Here is a 16,591-nt window from a genome sequence, read left to right as displayed (position 1 = left end):
ACTTGAGTTAATGTTGACAAAAGTTCAACAACGCAAAGAAAAGGCCTCATTAACTGTTAGGGTAATTGCGTGATTAAACATTTTTACGCTTATAAACGCATAATTTGCAGCACACCAGCCTATCGTTACGTTGAAAACGGTTTACACATCACATGAACAATTCTACCCTTGTTGTGATAATGGTATAATATTTCAACCTTTCATATAACAGTCCTTTTATTACTGACGTCCAATGTATGTCGATCTTTTCTAATTTCAGATGTTCACAATAAATGAAAATTCAAATGGTCGTGCACCCCTTAAATGAATGTACATAGTTCAAAGCTCACAAAGAGACCACGTGGTACGATGAAATCGAAATAAAAGTAGAACATTTATGCCACAAAAAACAGTAAATGAGAAACAGCTGTTTTTAATTTTCACAACGTTTCGGGCTGTCTTTCCTGATAACGTTAATCCTTTTTTTAAGACAAACAACTTTAGGAATTCGCGTTTGTTTAAAATTACTGAAAGAAAAACTTCTAGGCGCGAATCGTTCTAAACACTAAAGATATCTGTTTATTATCAGCCAGTATACACAGAACGTATTTAATAAATTTGCTTTCACCTTCGTGAACAAATTAAGTTTTCTTCATTCATTCATGCACCTCTCGATTCCATCAAGAAACATAGGGTCGCAATCACTTGCGGATTCTTCAACAGGTTTTTAAGTGAGCAGGTTGTTAGCCCACTGCACCGAGCCGTCCCTAATTTAGTGGTGTAAGACTAGAGGGAAGACAGCTAGTCATCACCACCCACCGCCAACTCTTGAGTTACTCTTTTTACCAACGAATAATGGGATTGACCGTCACATTATACGCCCCCACGGCTGGGAGGGCGAGCATGTTTAGCGCGACGCGGGCGCGAACTCGCTACCCTCGGATTACGAGTCGCACGTCTTACGCGCTTGGCCATGCCAGGCTCGAGCTGGTTTCTAGCAGTGCGAGTCCGCAAACATACTTCCGTGCCACTAAAATGTGGTACGTTTTCTTCGAAGGCGAAAGAACTACATATTGTTTCATCCACGACACTATTACCATAAGTATTTAATTTTCAGACATTATGAATAAAATTAATTTAAATTTCCTTATATATAAAAAACAACAAAAACAAAGTGGGTAAAAATGAGGAATTTCTATGTAGTAAAATTGTTTAAGTAAACTGTTACTAAAGTACAATGCTCACTGTCATGTTTACGTTATTACATTTAGTGGCAGCTTGAGAAATTACATAAACCAAAAGTTTAAAAATGTAAATTTCAATGTATTTCTCAATATAACCTTAAAATAGATATTTTTATCATTTGTTTTCGTTTTTTATCTTCTTGAAGTCTTAATTAAATTATTTATAGTTTACTTTTGATTACCCATCTAGGTTTCCACATAAATATTATTATTATGACGTATAGGTCTAAAAGTACCAATCGAGGTTTAAAGTCTCAACTTTATTTTTGAGCAGTTACAAATTCTCATGACTTATCACATGAAAGTGGAACACCAACCTAACGATTAGTCTTAAAATTAATAGCAAGATGCTTGACGTAACATTTCTGGAAAAGAAACAATAAAAAATGTTCATTGAATAAATTAGCTTAAACATCTAAATGATTCATGTTTAGATAATAATGAAACTTACCTAAATTAGATTTTCTAGTTTTAATAATTCTATTTTCTAACAATTTTGTAAATACAAAAGTCAAATATTTTTAAAGATACAGATTGTAAAACTATTAATTATTTCCAGTATTAATAATATATATTATATATTTTATATTATATTGTGTTTTGTTTTACAGTTTTCAACTTCCGACGACGTTTTTCAACATGACAATGCCCGTCCTCACACAGCCTTACTCACCACTGTCTTCATGAGACACCACAACATCAACGTTCTTCCCTGGCCCTCCAGATCACCAGATTGAAACCCCATCAAGCATCTTTGGGACGAGTTGGACCGATGTCTGCGACGGCGACAACCTCAACTGCAGACTCTACCTCAGCTTGCAGGCTGAGTGGACAGCCATTCCACAGGTTGTGACTCGTCATCTCATCGCTTCCATGGACAGGAGATGCCAAGCAGTTATTGATGCTCACGGGGGGCATACTCGTTATTGACGTTGAGTGACGTTAAACTTCACCTAGTGAGCGTGGACTTCACCTTTGCAGACTTTGGATGTTCAGCAGTGAATGTGCAAAGTTTCACACATGTCATACAGAACTACCCAGAATAAACTTGTTGACACTTTGTCTCATATTTTGCCTTTTGCGTTTCTTTTTTTGAAGAGTATATTTTTCTCTCTTACAATAAAGTATTTAAAATGACTTTAAAACATATTCCTTTAATTAAGGACTTGACGACTGAGATTTTATAAATTAAAAAAAGAGCTTGTTGATAAGGCATATTCAAAATGAAAGTAACGAGATAGAATTAGGTAGATTCTCTGTTATCAACTGAAGTAGGTAATTGACTAATGAAAAGTACGTTAATAGTCTTTAAAAAAAGAAGATATTTTATTGAAATATATAAATTTATTCAGGGTCATGATTTCTTGAAATGTATCTAACGACCAAAATACGACAACATACAAGTTTAGGATTTTGAAAAGACATACTAGATTTCAGGTAAGACCAATTTTATCTTCTTAACAGGGTGTCATACATAAACAATAAAGTATCACTAGCATCAGTGTACACCAACACCTTGCAAGCTGGGAATACATAATTTCTTGAAAAATTAAAAGTGAGTTTACCTTTACTTCTTTCAATGCGAGCGTGTATAGGAACAGCTCTGACAGATCAAATGGTTTCTTGTTGCTAGTAGTGTACTATTATGTTCATAATCATTAACTCCCTTTTTGATGATGCTATAAAGTTGATGGCTCTTTCAATCTTAACTGAAGGGGTAATATAACCTTCTCAAACCTTACATATATATCCTCTTTTCCTTCTACACTTTATATTGAAATTAAAAAAAGCCCCAATTTCATAAGTTTATTGAGAATGTTTAATACTTGAAACAAGTTAAAAGATAAACCTATTCTTATATGATAACCCATCCATCCTAATAGCCTTTTTTCTATACATTACATAATAATTGTCAATATTTTTCCTGAAATAACAGAATCATACCTGCACATAATACTCAAAATGAAGCCTAAATAATAATTAAAACAATGAAATTGTCTAACTTCATAGTTAAACTTCCCTCAACAGACAGTTGAAAGAGTGTATGTCACAACAATTTAAGACTTATTCTCCAAATTTAATTAAACTACTTTACCATCACTGAATGTCAATAACATTGGTCTCACAAGTAGTTTATAATTCAAATCTTAATATGTTTTGATATCATGAATGGGAAATAGAATTTTTTTTTAAAAAGCCAAAGATATATCCTTTCCTATACTGAAAATGTATTTCAGATAGGTACCTTACCTCTTCTCACATAAATAGCTATTCCTGTTCAATGCTGCCCTCTATCTTAACAAAATCTTTTCAGCATGCCATAAGACTTGAATCTCCTACTTATCTGGAACTGACTGATTGTCATGCATCTTTTATGGAAATCATCATGTGAAAACTCTCCACCAATAAATGTGTGACATACTCTCTTGATGTGTGTGACTATCTCTATTCAATTCTATCAAACTATCGCTTAGCGTTTCAGCAAAACAATGGAATCACTGGTTTTTAATGGGGGGGGGTGTGAAAGGAGGCAAGAATCTAACAGAAATATATTTTCAGGTTTGGAATATTAAAACTTCTGATACAGTACATTACCTCCACTTCTCACACTGAATAAGTGGAGAGTCAGGTGTTATGGAGAGAAAGAAGCATTTTTCAAAAGTATTTGAAGGATACTGTCTGAGAAAAGATCTTTGGAATTGGGAATCTGATGTGAAAGACCACATCACTTATGAACCAGGTATGGTCTTTGCCCATATTTATGAAACTCAATCCCAGAAAACATCAAAGTGGGTATGATGTACAGTGGCTATAGTACAATTGACCGAACGCGGCAAGTTAATTACAATCCAGGGCACTGAGAACTGACATTCACGTGGAGTATGAAACAGGATCATACTGGCAACTAGTCAACTACAAATCAAAACACAGCCATTTGGTGGGTTGGAAAGAATATCATACCACTTTCACCACAAATTCATAAGAAAAGAAGGAATTTCAGACACGTGAGAAATTGATTGGTTGATGTGGGAATGCAACATCCGAGACTGAAAGGATGTCTAATAAATGTAAATCATCTCTCCCAAACTTTAAACTGACAGATATTACCACAAGTGCAATAACATCCTCAGAAAAGTAACATCAAGGAATAATCATACTGAGCTGTAAATGCCTCCACCTTGACCTACAATAAGAATCTGGTCAGAAGAGTATAAAGGAGTCAGGGAACAGACATTTGTAATACATGTGTGAGGACTTGTGCTGATTTTGTCAGCTCTAAATCTAAACCTAGCTACTTGAAACTAAGGCCCACATAAAGATAAGTGACACCAATCTAAGGGGTGAATTGCAATTTTGATGACTCACTCCCATGTTACACAATGGATAACATCATGCTATATATACCAACACAACACCACTGTCCTACTTTCATATGAAAGGTTTTATAACCATATATATATATATATATATATGTATTATTTTTATTACATTAATATATTCAGAAAAATGCTAAAAGGAAAGAAACCATGTGTGGAGGGTATGAACTGAAAATGACAAAACACCTCAGTATGGTAGGAAAAAGGTGTCCCACAAAAAAACCCTAAATATAAGTGGAACATAGAAGGAAGGAAATAGAACATAAAAATTAACTGTAGGATGCCAATAAGGTAGAACAAAGCTAAAAACTAAGCTGGGGATAAAAATGGATAGGATTAGAAGAGATTCAAATAACATAAGATCAGAAATAAAATCTGCTGATGGTACACAAAGGCATAAAGAATTAAAGCCTGTACATTGTGAGGCTTGCAATTATACATTCTGAAAACAGTAACAAAAGATCATCATGAAATAATGACATAAGAAGGGGAATATACTGTGAAACATGTTTAATAAAATAACTGAGATAGGCAAAGTAAATTCTGCATCAGAGACCTGGAAGACCATCTTTGAGAAGGTGCAGGAAAAACTGATTAAATGTTGGTCATCTGAAAATGGGTTCAGTCACAACAGAAGGAAAGTGAACGATACTGAGAGCAGGTAATATGATCCCATTCCACATACTGCCTCACAAACAAAATTAATGGTAAAGAAGTATAAATTATAAATTAAACAAAATCAACAGTAAAAGTACATATTATTAGAAAGACAAATAAAAATGAAACACTTGACAGAAAGGAAATGTTAAGAAATTGTAAAGTCAAATAATTATATGCATGTGTTGCAGAAAAATTATTTAACCTAATTGTTGAGTAAAGTATAGACAGAACCACAGATAAACTGAAAATAAACACTTGTGGAGCCTAACTGTACAATACAGAACAAAAAATATTACTGAGCACTACAATGAAAAAAAACTAACAATAAGTATGTACAATACTGGGAGAAGTTTTGTGGACTCCTGCTGAAGAAAAATAATAAAAATGAAGCAGACATGACTGTATAAAATTAAGAAAGTTTGTAATAACAATAACATATGTATGAGACTTGATATACAGTTGAAAAATATAATTGCACTAATGATTCATATACCAGTAAGATGAATTATAGGTAAACCTAACAAAAAGAGGATAAAACTAAGACTACCAACTAACCTGAACTTGACTATCAGTATTAACCAATCTAATGAAACTTATGAAACCCAAATAAATATGGATAACAATGAAAACAATAAAATTATTCAAAACCATAACAGTAGAATGTTTTGTCTTTACAAAGTTGAGAGAGTGTATTTCAAATGTGTAGGTCCCAAAATTCATTGGAAATCTAGACAACTGTCAGTGTACTGAATAATCAATCTCCTGATGATATAAAGCCCTGAAGCCAATGTAAACATGCTAAGAGAACATATCACCTCCAAAGTGGTAACACAGAATTCGTAATGCAAAGTGAATAACCGAAAAAATACAAAGTTGCGTTGTCAGAATAAAAGAAAAAGTTTTGTGATGAAGTGGTAAGTTCAGTAACTGGGAAGATGCATCAAATAATTCCTCTTTGGAATAACTCAGCACGTTCTAATCTAAACAGTAAACTTGTTGTGAGAAATTAATACAAAGATATGGAAAAATATAAAAAATAAAGCATTTGAAGAGAACAGAAACTGAACATTATAACACAATAGAAGGAGTCACTTGTGTCAAGAGAGGTTTTTGACACTCTTATTGGTAGACAGTTGTCACATGATGATTTGCATGGCAATAAAATAATTTAAATAAGTGGAAAATTCAAAACTTGTAGCATATATACATACATATACATATGCTCATGACCACTGACACAATTTGTACACCTGTACCTCTAAATTCTGATCACCCTGGGAGAATAACTAAAATCCAAACTCCTATCAAGCTCACTGAATCAATCTGAACTTTGTACAGTGTCATACTATAAACAATTTCTCACACTTTTATTACTCAAAATAATTCTAGTTGCAACCACTGTACATCTAGTCTACAACATCAAGAGAAAAACTACAGTAATACAAGTTTTAAAGGACTTTCCGTAATATAACTGAAACTATCGTAACTCACCAGGAAGACTAACAGGTAAGTACAAAAACCTCTGTCAGTCAATGAAGTTGGCCTTTCCAGACCTTGTTTCGAGTTATTTAACGTCAAGGCCACTTTCTAATTTCAAATCGATCTCAATGGATTTTGGTCCTTAAAAGGGAATCACATTAAAAAGGTCTAATGTATAAATTAAAAAACTTAAATAGCATTAAAAAGATTAATGACCTTTAAAAAACTAAAATCATTTCCAAGATGGACAGTGTCACCATCACCAAAAACACTGTCTAATGTTATGAACAAATCTTGGGACAGAACATGTTTAAAATGGTGCCTTCATTGAGAGTCTGTTGATGACTTACAGACAATGGCAAGATCAAGTTCTGTAACAGCAGTGAAAGAGAACCAGTTTGCTTGATCCAGTTTCCACTGGAGCATGCTAGACAGGTGTCATCAACCACGACCAGTCTCTCTCAAAATTATAGAAAAATGATCACTGCCTCATGAATTATTGTCAACCCTCCATGAAAAGTGGGAGAATAGTGAAGGGGAGCAAACTCAGAGATAAGTAGCAGTAAAGGACTGACTATGCCCATGAAAATAAGTATAAGAACTGCTACTGAAAAAGAAAGGCTGCAGTCAGAGAGCATACATTCTATGGAGTGACCCCTTCCATCAATATCAGCACTGTCCCAGGATAAAAATGTAGATGACAACTGTTCAAAGAGAGCATCAAGGTCTAATTGATCGTAGGCCTCTCAAGGCAACAGGTAGAGAACAAACCGTGATGGTGTGATCCAAGGAAACATGGATGGCTATGGCCTCTAAGGGTGTGTCTAGTGGCAAAGACAGGGTGGACACATGCTGATAAACCAACAGTGCCACCCCTCCATGTGCTTGTTTATCACACAACCTGTCATTTCTGTACAAAGAAAACTGCCGAAAGGTGACTGAAATAGCAGGTTTCAGAAATGTTTCCTATAAAGAAAGGCATACAGAATGGCAGGAAGCAATCTGTGCTTTGATATCATCCAGAGTAAAACATAAATCAAGACAGTTCCATTGTCTAAAGGAATTTTTATTTATGTGTAGTTTAATTGGATGGAGAGCCCTTCTGTTTACGACCATGTCCTTTTTCTTCACAGACTTTATTCCAGGGAGGTCTGTCAACCTCCATGTTTTTATCTGGAGGATCCATAATAAAAAAAGGAATATTTTGATGCCCACTGACTCCACCCACCAAAGCCCTATGAGTGGATGCACTACAATGCCAAACAAGGACAGTGCAGCAATGCCAGGATTTTGTGAGCACTATACCCAAACACCAGCATCAGATACATACAATGTCCACAACACCTGTTGAGAACATCCAACACTGATACTTGGTTGACCCAAGTGGACCAGCCGACTGGCCCAAGGAAGACCATCCCAAGACCGCCCATCTACAGGAATTCACGGACAAAGTGGCGTGTTAGTGTTTGATTCCTCAACCACCAAAATTCTCTCCTCCCCATCACGAGTCACAAAGCAGGGCAAACACGTGGGTAGAATATTTAGATTCCAGAGGAGGTAAGTTGAAAGACCAGAACCTTGTTTGGGAGGTCCCCTCACCACATACAGGAATCCACATTGAGGGGGTGGTGTAAGACAACAAACGAGTTGAAGGAATGCTTCATAACTGCTATGATGCCCCAGAGATTACAAAGAAAATGAACCACTGCCTGATAAACAGCAAAAAGTATCAAGAGGTTAATATGAAGATCTAACTCCTCTCAAGACCAATGGCCCAAGAACTCCTGTTTAATGCAGTATGCACTCCACCCTGATAATGACGCATCTGTGAAGAAATGGCCATTCAGACAGGTACAAAGAATAGGTACCTTCACTGTTATGTTTTTCCTTTCTAACCACCAAAGAAAGTTGAACTGAAGGAAAGAGAAGGGATTATCTAAAAATCCAAATGGTAGGTGATGAGGTGCCAATGAACTTGTAGTACCCACTGGAAGGAAAGCATGCAGAAATGGCCCAGACAGAGAAGAGCCTCCAGTGATGCCCAAATCCATGGAAGAAACAAAACCTCCAGTGCAAGGAGAAAAGATGCTAATAGTGCCTACTGAACTAACACCTCCATTGATTGCAGACAAAGAGGAGGAGGCCAGGCTCAACTAATATGTAAGTTATAAATCAAACACCCCAAGCTAAAGAAGAAATTGAGTTAGGTGAATAGCAGACTTCTCCACCTTGATAAACCCACCCACACCAGATGAACTTCTCTGAAGAGGAATTAGGTGTGTGAGGAGACTCTGTGAAGATGGAAATAGAAAAGGCTGGTCCTGCATAAAATGATGAAGACTGAGGTGAAGAGAATGAATGAATTGGGCAAACAACCAGACCACCTGACTAAACCATAGAATTCTGATGCCTGCCCAAAAGGAAGAGTTTGAAATTTATAAACACAATCATTATGAATGAAATACAAAAAAAATTATGTGACACTTGAGCAATAGGATGCAAAGATAAACATGAGACAAGTCTAATCTTGTCATCCAAAGCCCTGGAAAAAAAGTCCAATCTGAGAGAGAGAATTCTATGGTAGGTCAAGAAACATCGAGGAAGAAATTGAGATGGAAGAGACTGAAAACAGGACACCAATAGCATGTCTTTTTAGGGGTGACAAATTCAGGAATAGAATCCTAAAAACACAAGACAAAACTGTTTGATAACACCTTTGATGAGAAGGTCTTGAACTGCTTCTGTGAGATGTTAGTAAAAAATGAGATTTTAACAGGAGAAAGAAATTAGAATAGGGAGATTAGGTGAGAAATGTGAGAATAAGGAGGGTCAATCCTTTTCACAAAATGCAAATAATCCATGAGTTAGTGGTAAAAGTCGTCTGAAATATTAGCAAATCTGGCTCCTACAGAATCCGAATCCAATGAGTAGTTACCAGAACTGGATACATCATTCAAGGTATCAGTGAACAATGGCATAACATGTTGACATGGTCAACAAAGAAGGAACTGGTAAAGGAGATGAAAGAGAAAGCTGAGGCAATGATAAGCAATGGAACTGTGCAATCTACCAGATACAACATGAGACTCCAAGGTGTCTGGAAATCTACCACATACCACACTATAGAATAAAAATGTCTGACATCATCATGTTAAATCAAAAAGTAAAAACTGGGTTTATTGCATAGAGGGAATCAGCTGCAACAGGAGGATGTGTCACACTCATACTGGTGAAGGGTTGCTGAATGTTAATTTGCACACTTAAACACAACTGAGCCATGTGTAATTACATAGTAATTCAAAGCTAGTAGTGAGTGATAATCTGTGTACTAGAGAGAAATCATATGAAAAATAGCTACAATTGTGAGAAAGGGTGGGTAATTGCATTGGAATTTTAGTGTGTGTTTTTTTAGTAAAACTTTATGTATTATATTATTTTCCCATTCTAACTCTACACCTCATATACCATGAAAATATATTGCCCTTGTTATTTTCTGGAATGACTTCATGACACATTTGTTTATCTTAAATAGCTTTAAGTTCTTAACAATATATGTATATTTATGTTTAAATTTTATTGCTCTTTGAATTGTGTCTAACTAATAATCTCACCACACAAGTTGTAAAACACTTTGTAAACAAGTAGCTTATGTTACCCTAAGAATTTATGTAATGCACTGGTTACAAGTTACTAATGAGCATCACATGAAAATGTTTTGTTTTTTTATTTATTTAACCTAATTTAAAATTTATATTTTATTTACCTTTATGATAATAAATAATACACATGAAAAAACTAGAAATATAAACTTAAACGGGTTTTTTTTTTTTTTTATCAACTCTCAATTAAAACTAACTATTATTATAATGGTATTACTGCACTAAATGATTGTTAGTTAATCAAAAATGCAACAAAGAATACAAAATAACATGCTAAAAGCACACATTGTCCTAGGACTATCAAAATTTTCTGGCTTTCTTACTATTTAATGAGACCCAATAAATATTTAGCTAAACTTGCCAATGTGTTTCCTGTGGGAATAAAATTTGCACTGGAAGCAAAATAGACAAACTCCTATATAGAAATTGATGTAATATAATATTTGAATTTCTATTGGCTATAAGTAATATAGTTTTAAATATCAAAGAGAATTAAATATTGGAAACTTGAGAAAGAGAAAACATAATGTGTGGGTGTGGCTAAAGGGGCTTGATTTTCTAGTTTATCGCTCTGCAACCAAATAAGATTGAAGGCTATAAAAAATTATACTTTGTCTGAGTAATAACAATATTATAATGAGCAACTTGTGTTAAATTTTGTACTTCTTGGAGAAGTGGTCAATAAATAAGAAAAGGGAAATACTTAAAGGTAAAATATTACAATTATGAAACAATAGAAAATTGAAGACATTTTTAAATGTTGTCTTATAAAACGAGGTAATTAAAACTATATAATTTTTAAATTTGTATTAGAAACTATGTTTTGTTGCCAAGTTTATTTACCATGATAATAAAAGTAATTTAATTGAATTTTGAATATAACTCAGTAAACCCTCATGACATGCCTCTAGCAATATAACTAATACAAATATGAAAGAACAAAAGCCCAAGCACTGACCCTCAGGTACTCCACAAATAACAAGGATACAGTTTAATTCAGGCACTCAAGTGATCAATGTTTTTCTGAAAGTTTAAATAGTCTCAAACCAGTCCAACTTGAGCTTTTAGACAGGCTAGAATCATGACTTATCTGGGTGATTACCTAAAAACACAGAACTAAAACATTTAAACATGAGGTTCAGCTCAACGTAAGTACTTGTTTATAAAAAACTTATTCTGCATTTTCAAAGATTTTGTATCTCAAAAATTATATCCCAATGATACCTTCATTTACTCTGAATATGTACATCAAGATCAAAGTTATAAAATAGTAGGTTATGCTCTAATTAATATATATATATATATATATATATCAAATGCAAAGTGTAATTTTTCTATCTCACTTTCTGAACAAATATAATGATTTTTTCTTTCAGGTAAACAAAAAGTAAGACACTAAAATATAACTACTTTTTTTTTACCTTTAATCCACACATCAATTTTAATACACAAAAAGACACAACACAGAATTTGTTCAGTAGCACACACTGTTACTCAGTTTTTTAACTTTGGTGTTAAATCTTTCTTAAACAATACTTAATTAATAATTACATATGAACAAAGGATTTGAAGAAGTTTGATTTTTATTTTGTTGTTGTTGTTTATTGAATGCAACAACACTATAAACCTCACAGTGACATAATTTGAAAAAAACAGACAGCTGTCAGTTAGGTTTGCACTAAGCTGAGCCAATTTTCTATCACAGTTAGCTTTAGAAAGCTCTATAGAAGTCATACTTATTCACCAAGCTAATATCATATCTCTGAGTACACACAAATATTGAAAATTTTGTTTACAAGGACATTTCCAAACATGAATTCAAATGTTATCAGTTTAAGACAATAACTTGAAATGTCAACTCTATATATTTCATCAAATTTTCACACATTTTACTAGTAGGATAATATTATTTGTGAATATGGATGTCTATTCACTGCATACAAATATGAATAAGAAAATAACAGTTTAATTTGTGTTTCAATTATGTCTGTTGTATATATTTTTTTTAAATTCTGTTTGGAAACTAAATGTTTTGTTGAGTTCTAAGTATTTATGTGTTTTCAATTAAGCACAAATATACACAATAGGCTATCTCTGCTTTCCCACCATGTGTATCAAAACACAGAATCAATTTTCTAGCATTAAAGGTCAACACACATACAACTGTGCTGCTGGTATTTGTGCAAGAGTTCTAAGAAATCTGTTAACATGTGCAAAAGCATGGATAACTAATTCAAACTATTGACATTGGGGTGTTATAAAGTCATTCTGCTGTTAACAAATGTGTAAAAAGTTATAACTGTTTGAAAATATAAGTACTCATAATACCAACACTGCTGTAAGAATATTATTACAAGTCACACCTTTTACAGTAAGAAGGAATATTTTAAAAACAAGTACATTTCAATCACTCATGCAATCATTCTCAAGAACAAAAGTTTTAGTAATAAAGGTTCCAGTAATTATATCAACATTCAACACCCTTAAGATGTATTTAAATTTTATAACTGAGTGATTACTTACACATGCACATCAATAGAAACAAATTGACAGATTATTTATATACTTATAATAAATGAATAAAGTTAAAATAAAATTACTGTCGTAAAAGGTTTTGAAGCTTTTAAAGAACTTTTAGGAAAACTATCTATATTAGCAGCCAAATATTTGCTTTTTGTCGTTAGATAAGAAATGTAAGTGAAGTATTACAACTTTAAATATTTTAGCACTTTCTACTAGTCAACTACAGTTTGGACAGAGTAAGTACAGTACAAATAATTTTTACCAGAATAATTTTAATTGAAATTTTCATCTTGAAAGGCATCTTAGGGGCTGAATCAGTAAATGAACAGATCAATCACACCTAGGATTCCCTGTTGTTTAACAAAGAAAGTACTTTTACTAATTCATGTGGTCAAACAAAATATGTTTATTACTATTCTAATTCCTGAATATTTTAAGATGGACATAAATCATGGTCCTCACTAATCAGAGACCAGGAACTTTTATGACAACAGATTCACAAGAATAAGAAATTGAGTGAAGACACGACTAATAAGCTTAGTAACACTACAAGAGAATCACTTGGTAGCCACAGGCTGTTGATACTCATAGTGCAAGTACCAGTTTTGAGGCTAACATCGAAGCACGATTCCATGGTGCAAGGTGCTTCTAAGAGAAAATCTGGACATTTGTATACTTTTGAATATACCATACCAAAGAAAAGAAATATTACACAAAAAAATATCTACAGTGGTAATATGTTTGTTGATATGGACAATCTATCAGAAGTTGCAAGGGAGTTTTGTCAGTATTTGTGGGAGATTGGTTAGTTAGTTGATTTAGTGTTTTATAGCACAAAGCAGCTAGGCTATCTGTGCCAAACATCCAGTAAAAAGTTAAAAGTAAATTTAGTAAAATTCATAAAAGGAACTTAAGGTAAAACAAAACACACTATAATAAAAAAAAAGCACATAAATAGCAAAAAACCAAAGTTTACATCTGGTCTACAACATTAAGAGAAAAACTACAGTAATTCAAGTTGTAAAGAACTTCTGTTGTGTAACTGTAATTTTCATAACTTGCCAGGAAGACTAACAGGTAAGTACGAAAATCACCGTCAGTCATCTGAAGTTGGCCTTTCCAGTCCTAGTTTCAAGTTATTTATTTTACAGCCAGTTTCTAATTTCAAATCAAATTAGATGAACTGTGATTTTCAAAAGGGAGCCACATTAAAAATATGTAATGTATATATTAAAAAAACTTAAATGGCATTAAAAAGATTAATGAACTTTATTTTCCATGCATGTCATTAAACTAGACATTAAAGTATATTTATAATTAAAGGTTTATACTATCTGATGTTCATGATTTAATTTGTATGGTATGCAGCTTTATGCTCAGTAGCAAACAAAGTAACATTCTGATGACTTGGATAAATAGAATTACTAAAAATAGACAAAGTTGTAATCTCTATTTGCAATTACTTTATTATTATAGTGACAATTGATTTAGTCATAGTTGTGATTAGACTGCATAAAACTAATCAATGTAAACATTACGGTAACTAATTACATTTTCCAGTTTTAAACAGTTCTCTCAGTTGTTTAGCATGCAAGTGGAACTACAATATATGCTACAATAACATGAAGAGGGAAACTTAAAGTCATTTCCACATAGACCACAAATTATTTGTAGACACTGGAAGGTTACATTTAATAAACAAACAATGCTGTCATCATAAACTGAGACAAATACCCTTATAATGCTACTCTTTATTTCTCATGTGAGACTGGCAAATAGAGATTAAGGCTGATAAATGGTGTATCTCCACTGCAATGTGAGTGTTATTTCTTCAGTCATCTCCAAAACACTAGGTTACATATTATGTTCCAACACTGTAGAGCTTGTACCCTGGGATATTTTCAGTCAATGCAGCATTTTTTATTTGTTTTTAAGTTATTACAAACTAACACACGTGATTTCTGTGATTACTGATATTCCATTTCTGCTTTTACTAATGCATCATTAATGAAAGAAAAAGGTCGAACTTACATAAGTGTTAATGTTTCCCCATATAAGCCAACACAGTTCCCCTGGAAGTATATAAACAAGCTTTTGATAGATATAAATACCAAAGGTCCCAAAATAAGACACTGATAAACTTAAAAGAAATTATAATGGTTATTCTAATCAAATAATGTATACTTTATACCATACTCTTCTTACTACATAATTAAATTGTTATTCACTTCTGAAACCCTTCCAACTAATACAAAACTAATATAATAATTATCTTTCATACAGAATGGTACAAAATATTAAAATGATTAACATCAACAGAGAATACCTTTAAAATTGCATAAACCTGACAAACATTGTTATAAGTTAGTAGCAAATAAACATTTTATTAAATTGTAAAAACTTCTAAGTATCAAACATTATTGTACTGTCAGTATAGATATTTAACAGTAAATGTCAAACTATTTGTTAGAACCTCAGTTATGAAGCAAGAACATCATAATTTATGGTGTAATTACTAGTACTGAACAAACAAAATTCAAATCATAAAACTACAGAAAAATGGCCCTGTAAATATTACAGGAAATATATGTTGGGCTTGAAGAGCATATTTATCCCACAAATTGCTTTTGGTGAATTTATGATTAACTGATTATTTGTGAGACACTATTATCAGTACTACACAATTAAACTTTGCTTGAAATTTAGTTATTAGGTTACCAAACAATTCCACAATATTAAATGGGTGTTATAATGAAAGATGTTGTTGCTGTACTTTGCACAATGGCATTTTTATAAGTTTGGAACTTCTGAGTCAAGAGTATGAAACTACTATTATGATAAATATCCAATTAATTGTATTTGTATCTATCACACTTCACAGCTCAAATCAGCACACCACTTTATTACTATTAATATTACGTAATAACGTTATTTATTTACTCAAATTATTGTTAATATACTATCATTACCACTGGATTTTCAACCCACCGAATTCAAATTCTCTTAAGTCCTACTCTTACTCAATGGCCTAGCATGGCCAGGTGGGTTAAGGAGTTTGATTTGTAATTTGAGGGTCGCGGGTTCGAATACCTGTCGCACCAAACATGCTCGCCCGTTCAGCCGTGGGGTCGTTATAAGGTAACGGATAAATCTCACGATTCGTTAGCAAAAAGAGAAGCACGTCTCTTCGCCTGACCTAACTGGTCAACCAACAGCTACACGTACAAATTACATTCCAACGCAAGCATGCCGCTTCACAACTTCTAGCTATCAATCGATTTGGCCAGTTTGTTTGTTTGTTTGTTTGGGAATTTCGCAAAAAGCTACTCGAGGGCTATCTGCCAACAGCTACACGTAATTTAGCAGTGTAAGACAAATTAAATTCTAACCAACGAATAGTGGGATTGACCGTCAAGCATGCCATGTTTAGCACAACTTCTAGCTATCAATCGATTTGGCCAGTCAAATAGCGTTTCTGACGACTCCACAGATACCACATTTTAAAGAAGCATAAAAAAATTAATAAATGTGTTTCTTTTGAATAAATCTATTTGTAAACATTATGTAATTTGAAAACAATTAATAATTACAGAATTTTTTTCATTTTCAAACTGATACATGCACGTAAATTCACATAAAATTTAATTTTTTTGTGTGTGTGACAAAGTTA

General features: G+C 33.2%; 1 long non-coding RNA gene across 2 annotated transcripts; it reads right to left on the bottom strand.

Annotated features, from left to right (window-relative positions):
* Positions 1–1,363: 1,363 nt before the first annotated feature.
* Positions 1,364–16,180, bottom strand: LOC143234156 (uncharacterized). Of its 2 annotated transcripts, XR_013018532.1 has the most exons (4): positions 15,910–16,180; positions 14,953–14,993; positions 1,897–11,500; positions 1,364–1,588 (listed from the first exon to the last, which is right to left on the bottom strand). It is a non-coding gene; the product is annotated as an uncharacterized LOC143234156 (long non-coding RNA). The 2 variants fall into 2 exon arrangements; XR_013018531.1 differs by lacking the exon at positions 1,364–1,588 and having other exon boundaries at positions 1,597–11,500.
* Between the last annotated feature and the right edge of the window lie 411 nt (positions 16,181–16,591).

The sequence above is a fragment of the Tachypleus tridentatus genome, chromosome 12, assembly GCF_004210375.1.
Source record: "Tachypleus tridentatus isolate NWPU-2018 chromosome 12, ASM421037v1, whole genome shotgun sequence".
Taxonomy (NCBI): Eukaryota; Metazoa; Arthropoda; class Merostomata; order Xiphosura; family Limulidae; genus Tachypleus; species Tachypleus tridentatus.
The sequence above is the reverse complement of the archived record's forward strand: the minus strand, read 5'-3'. Positions and strand labels throughout refer to the sequence as shown.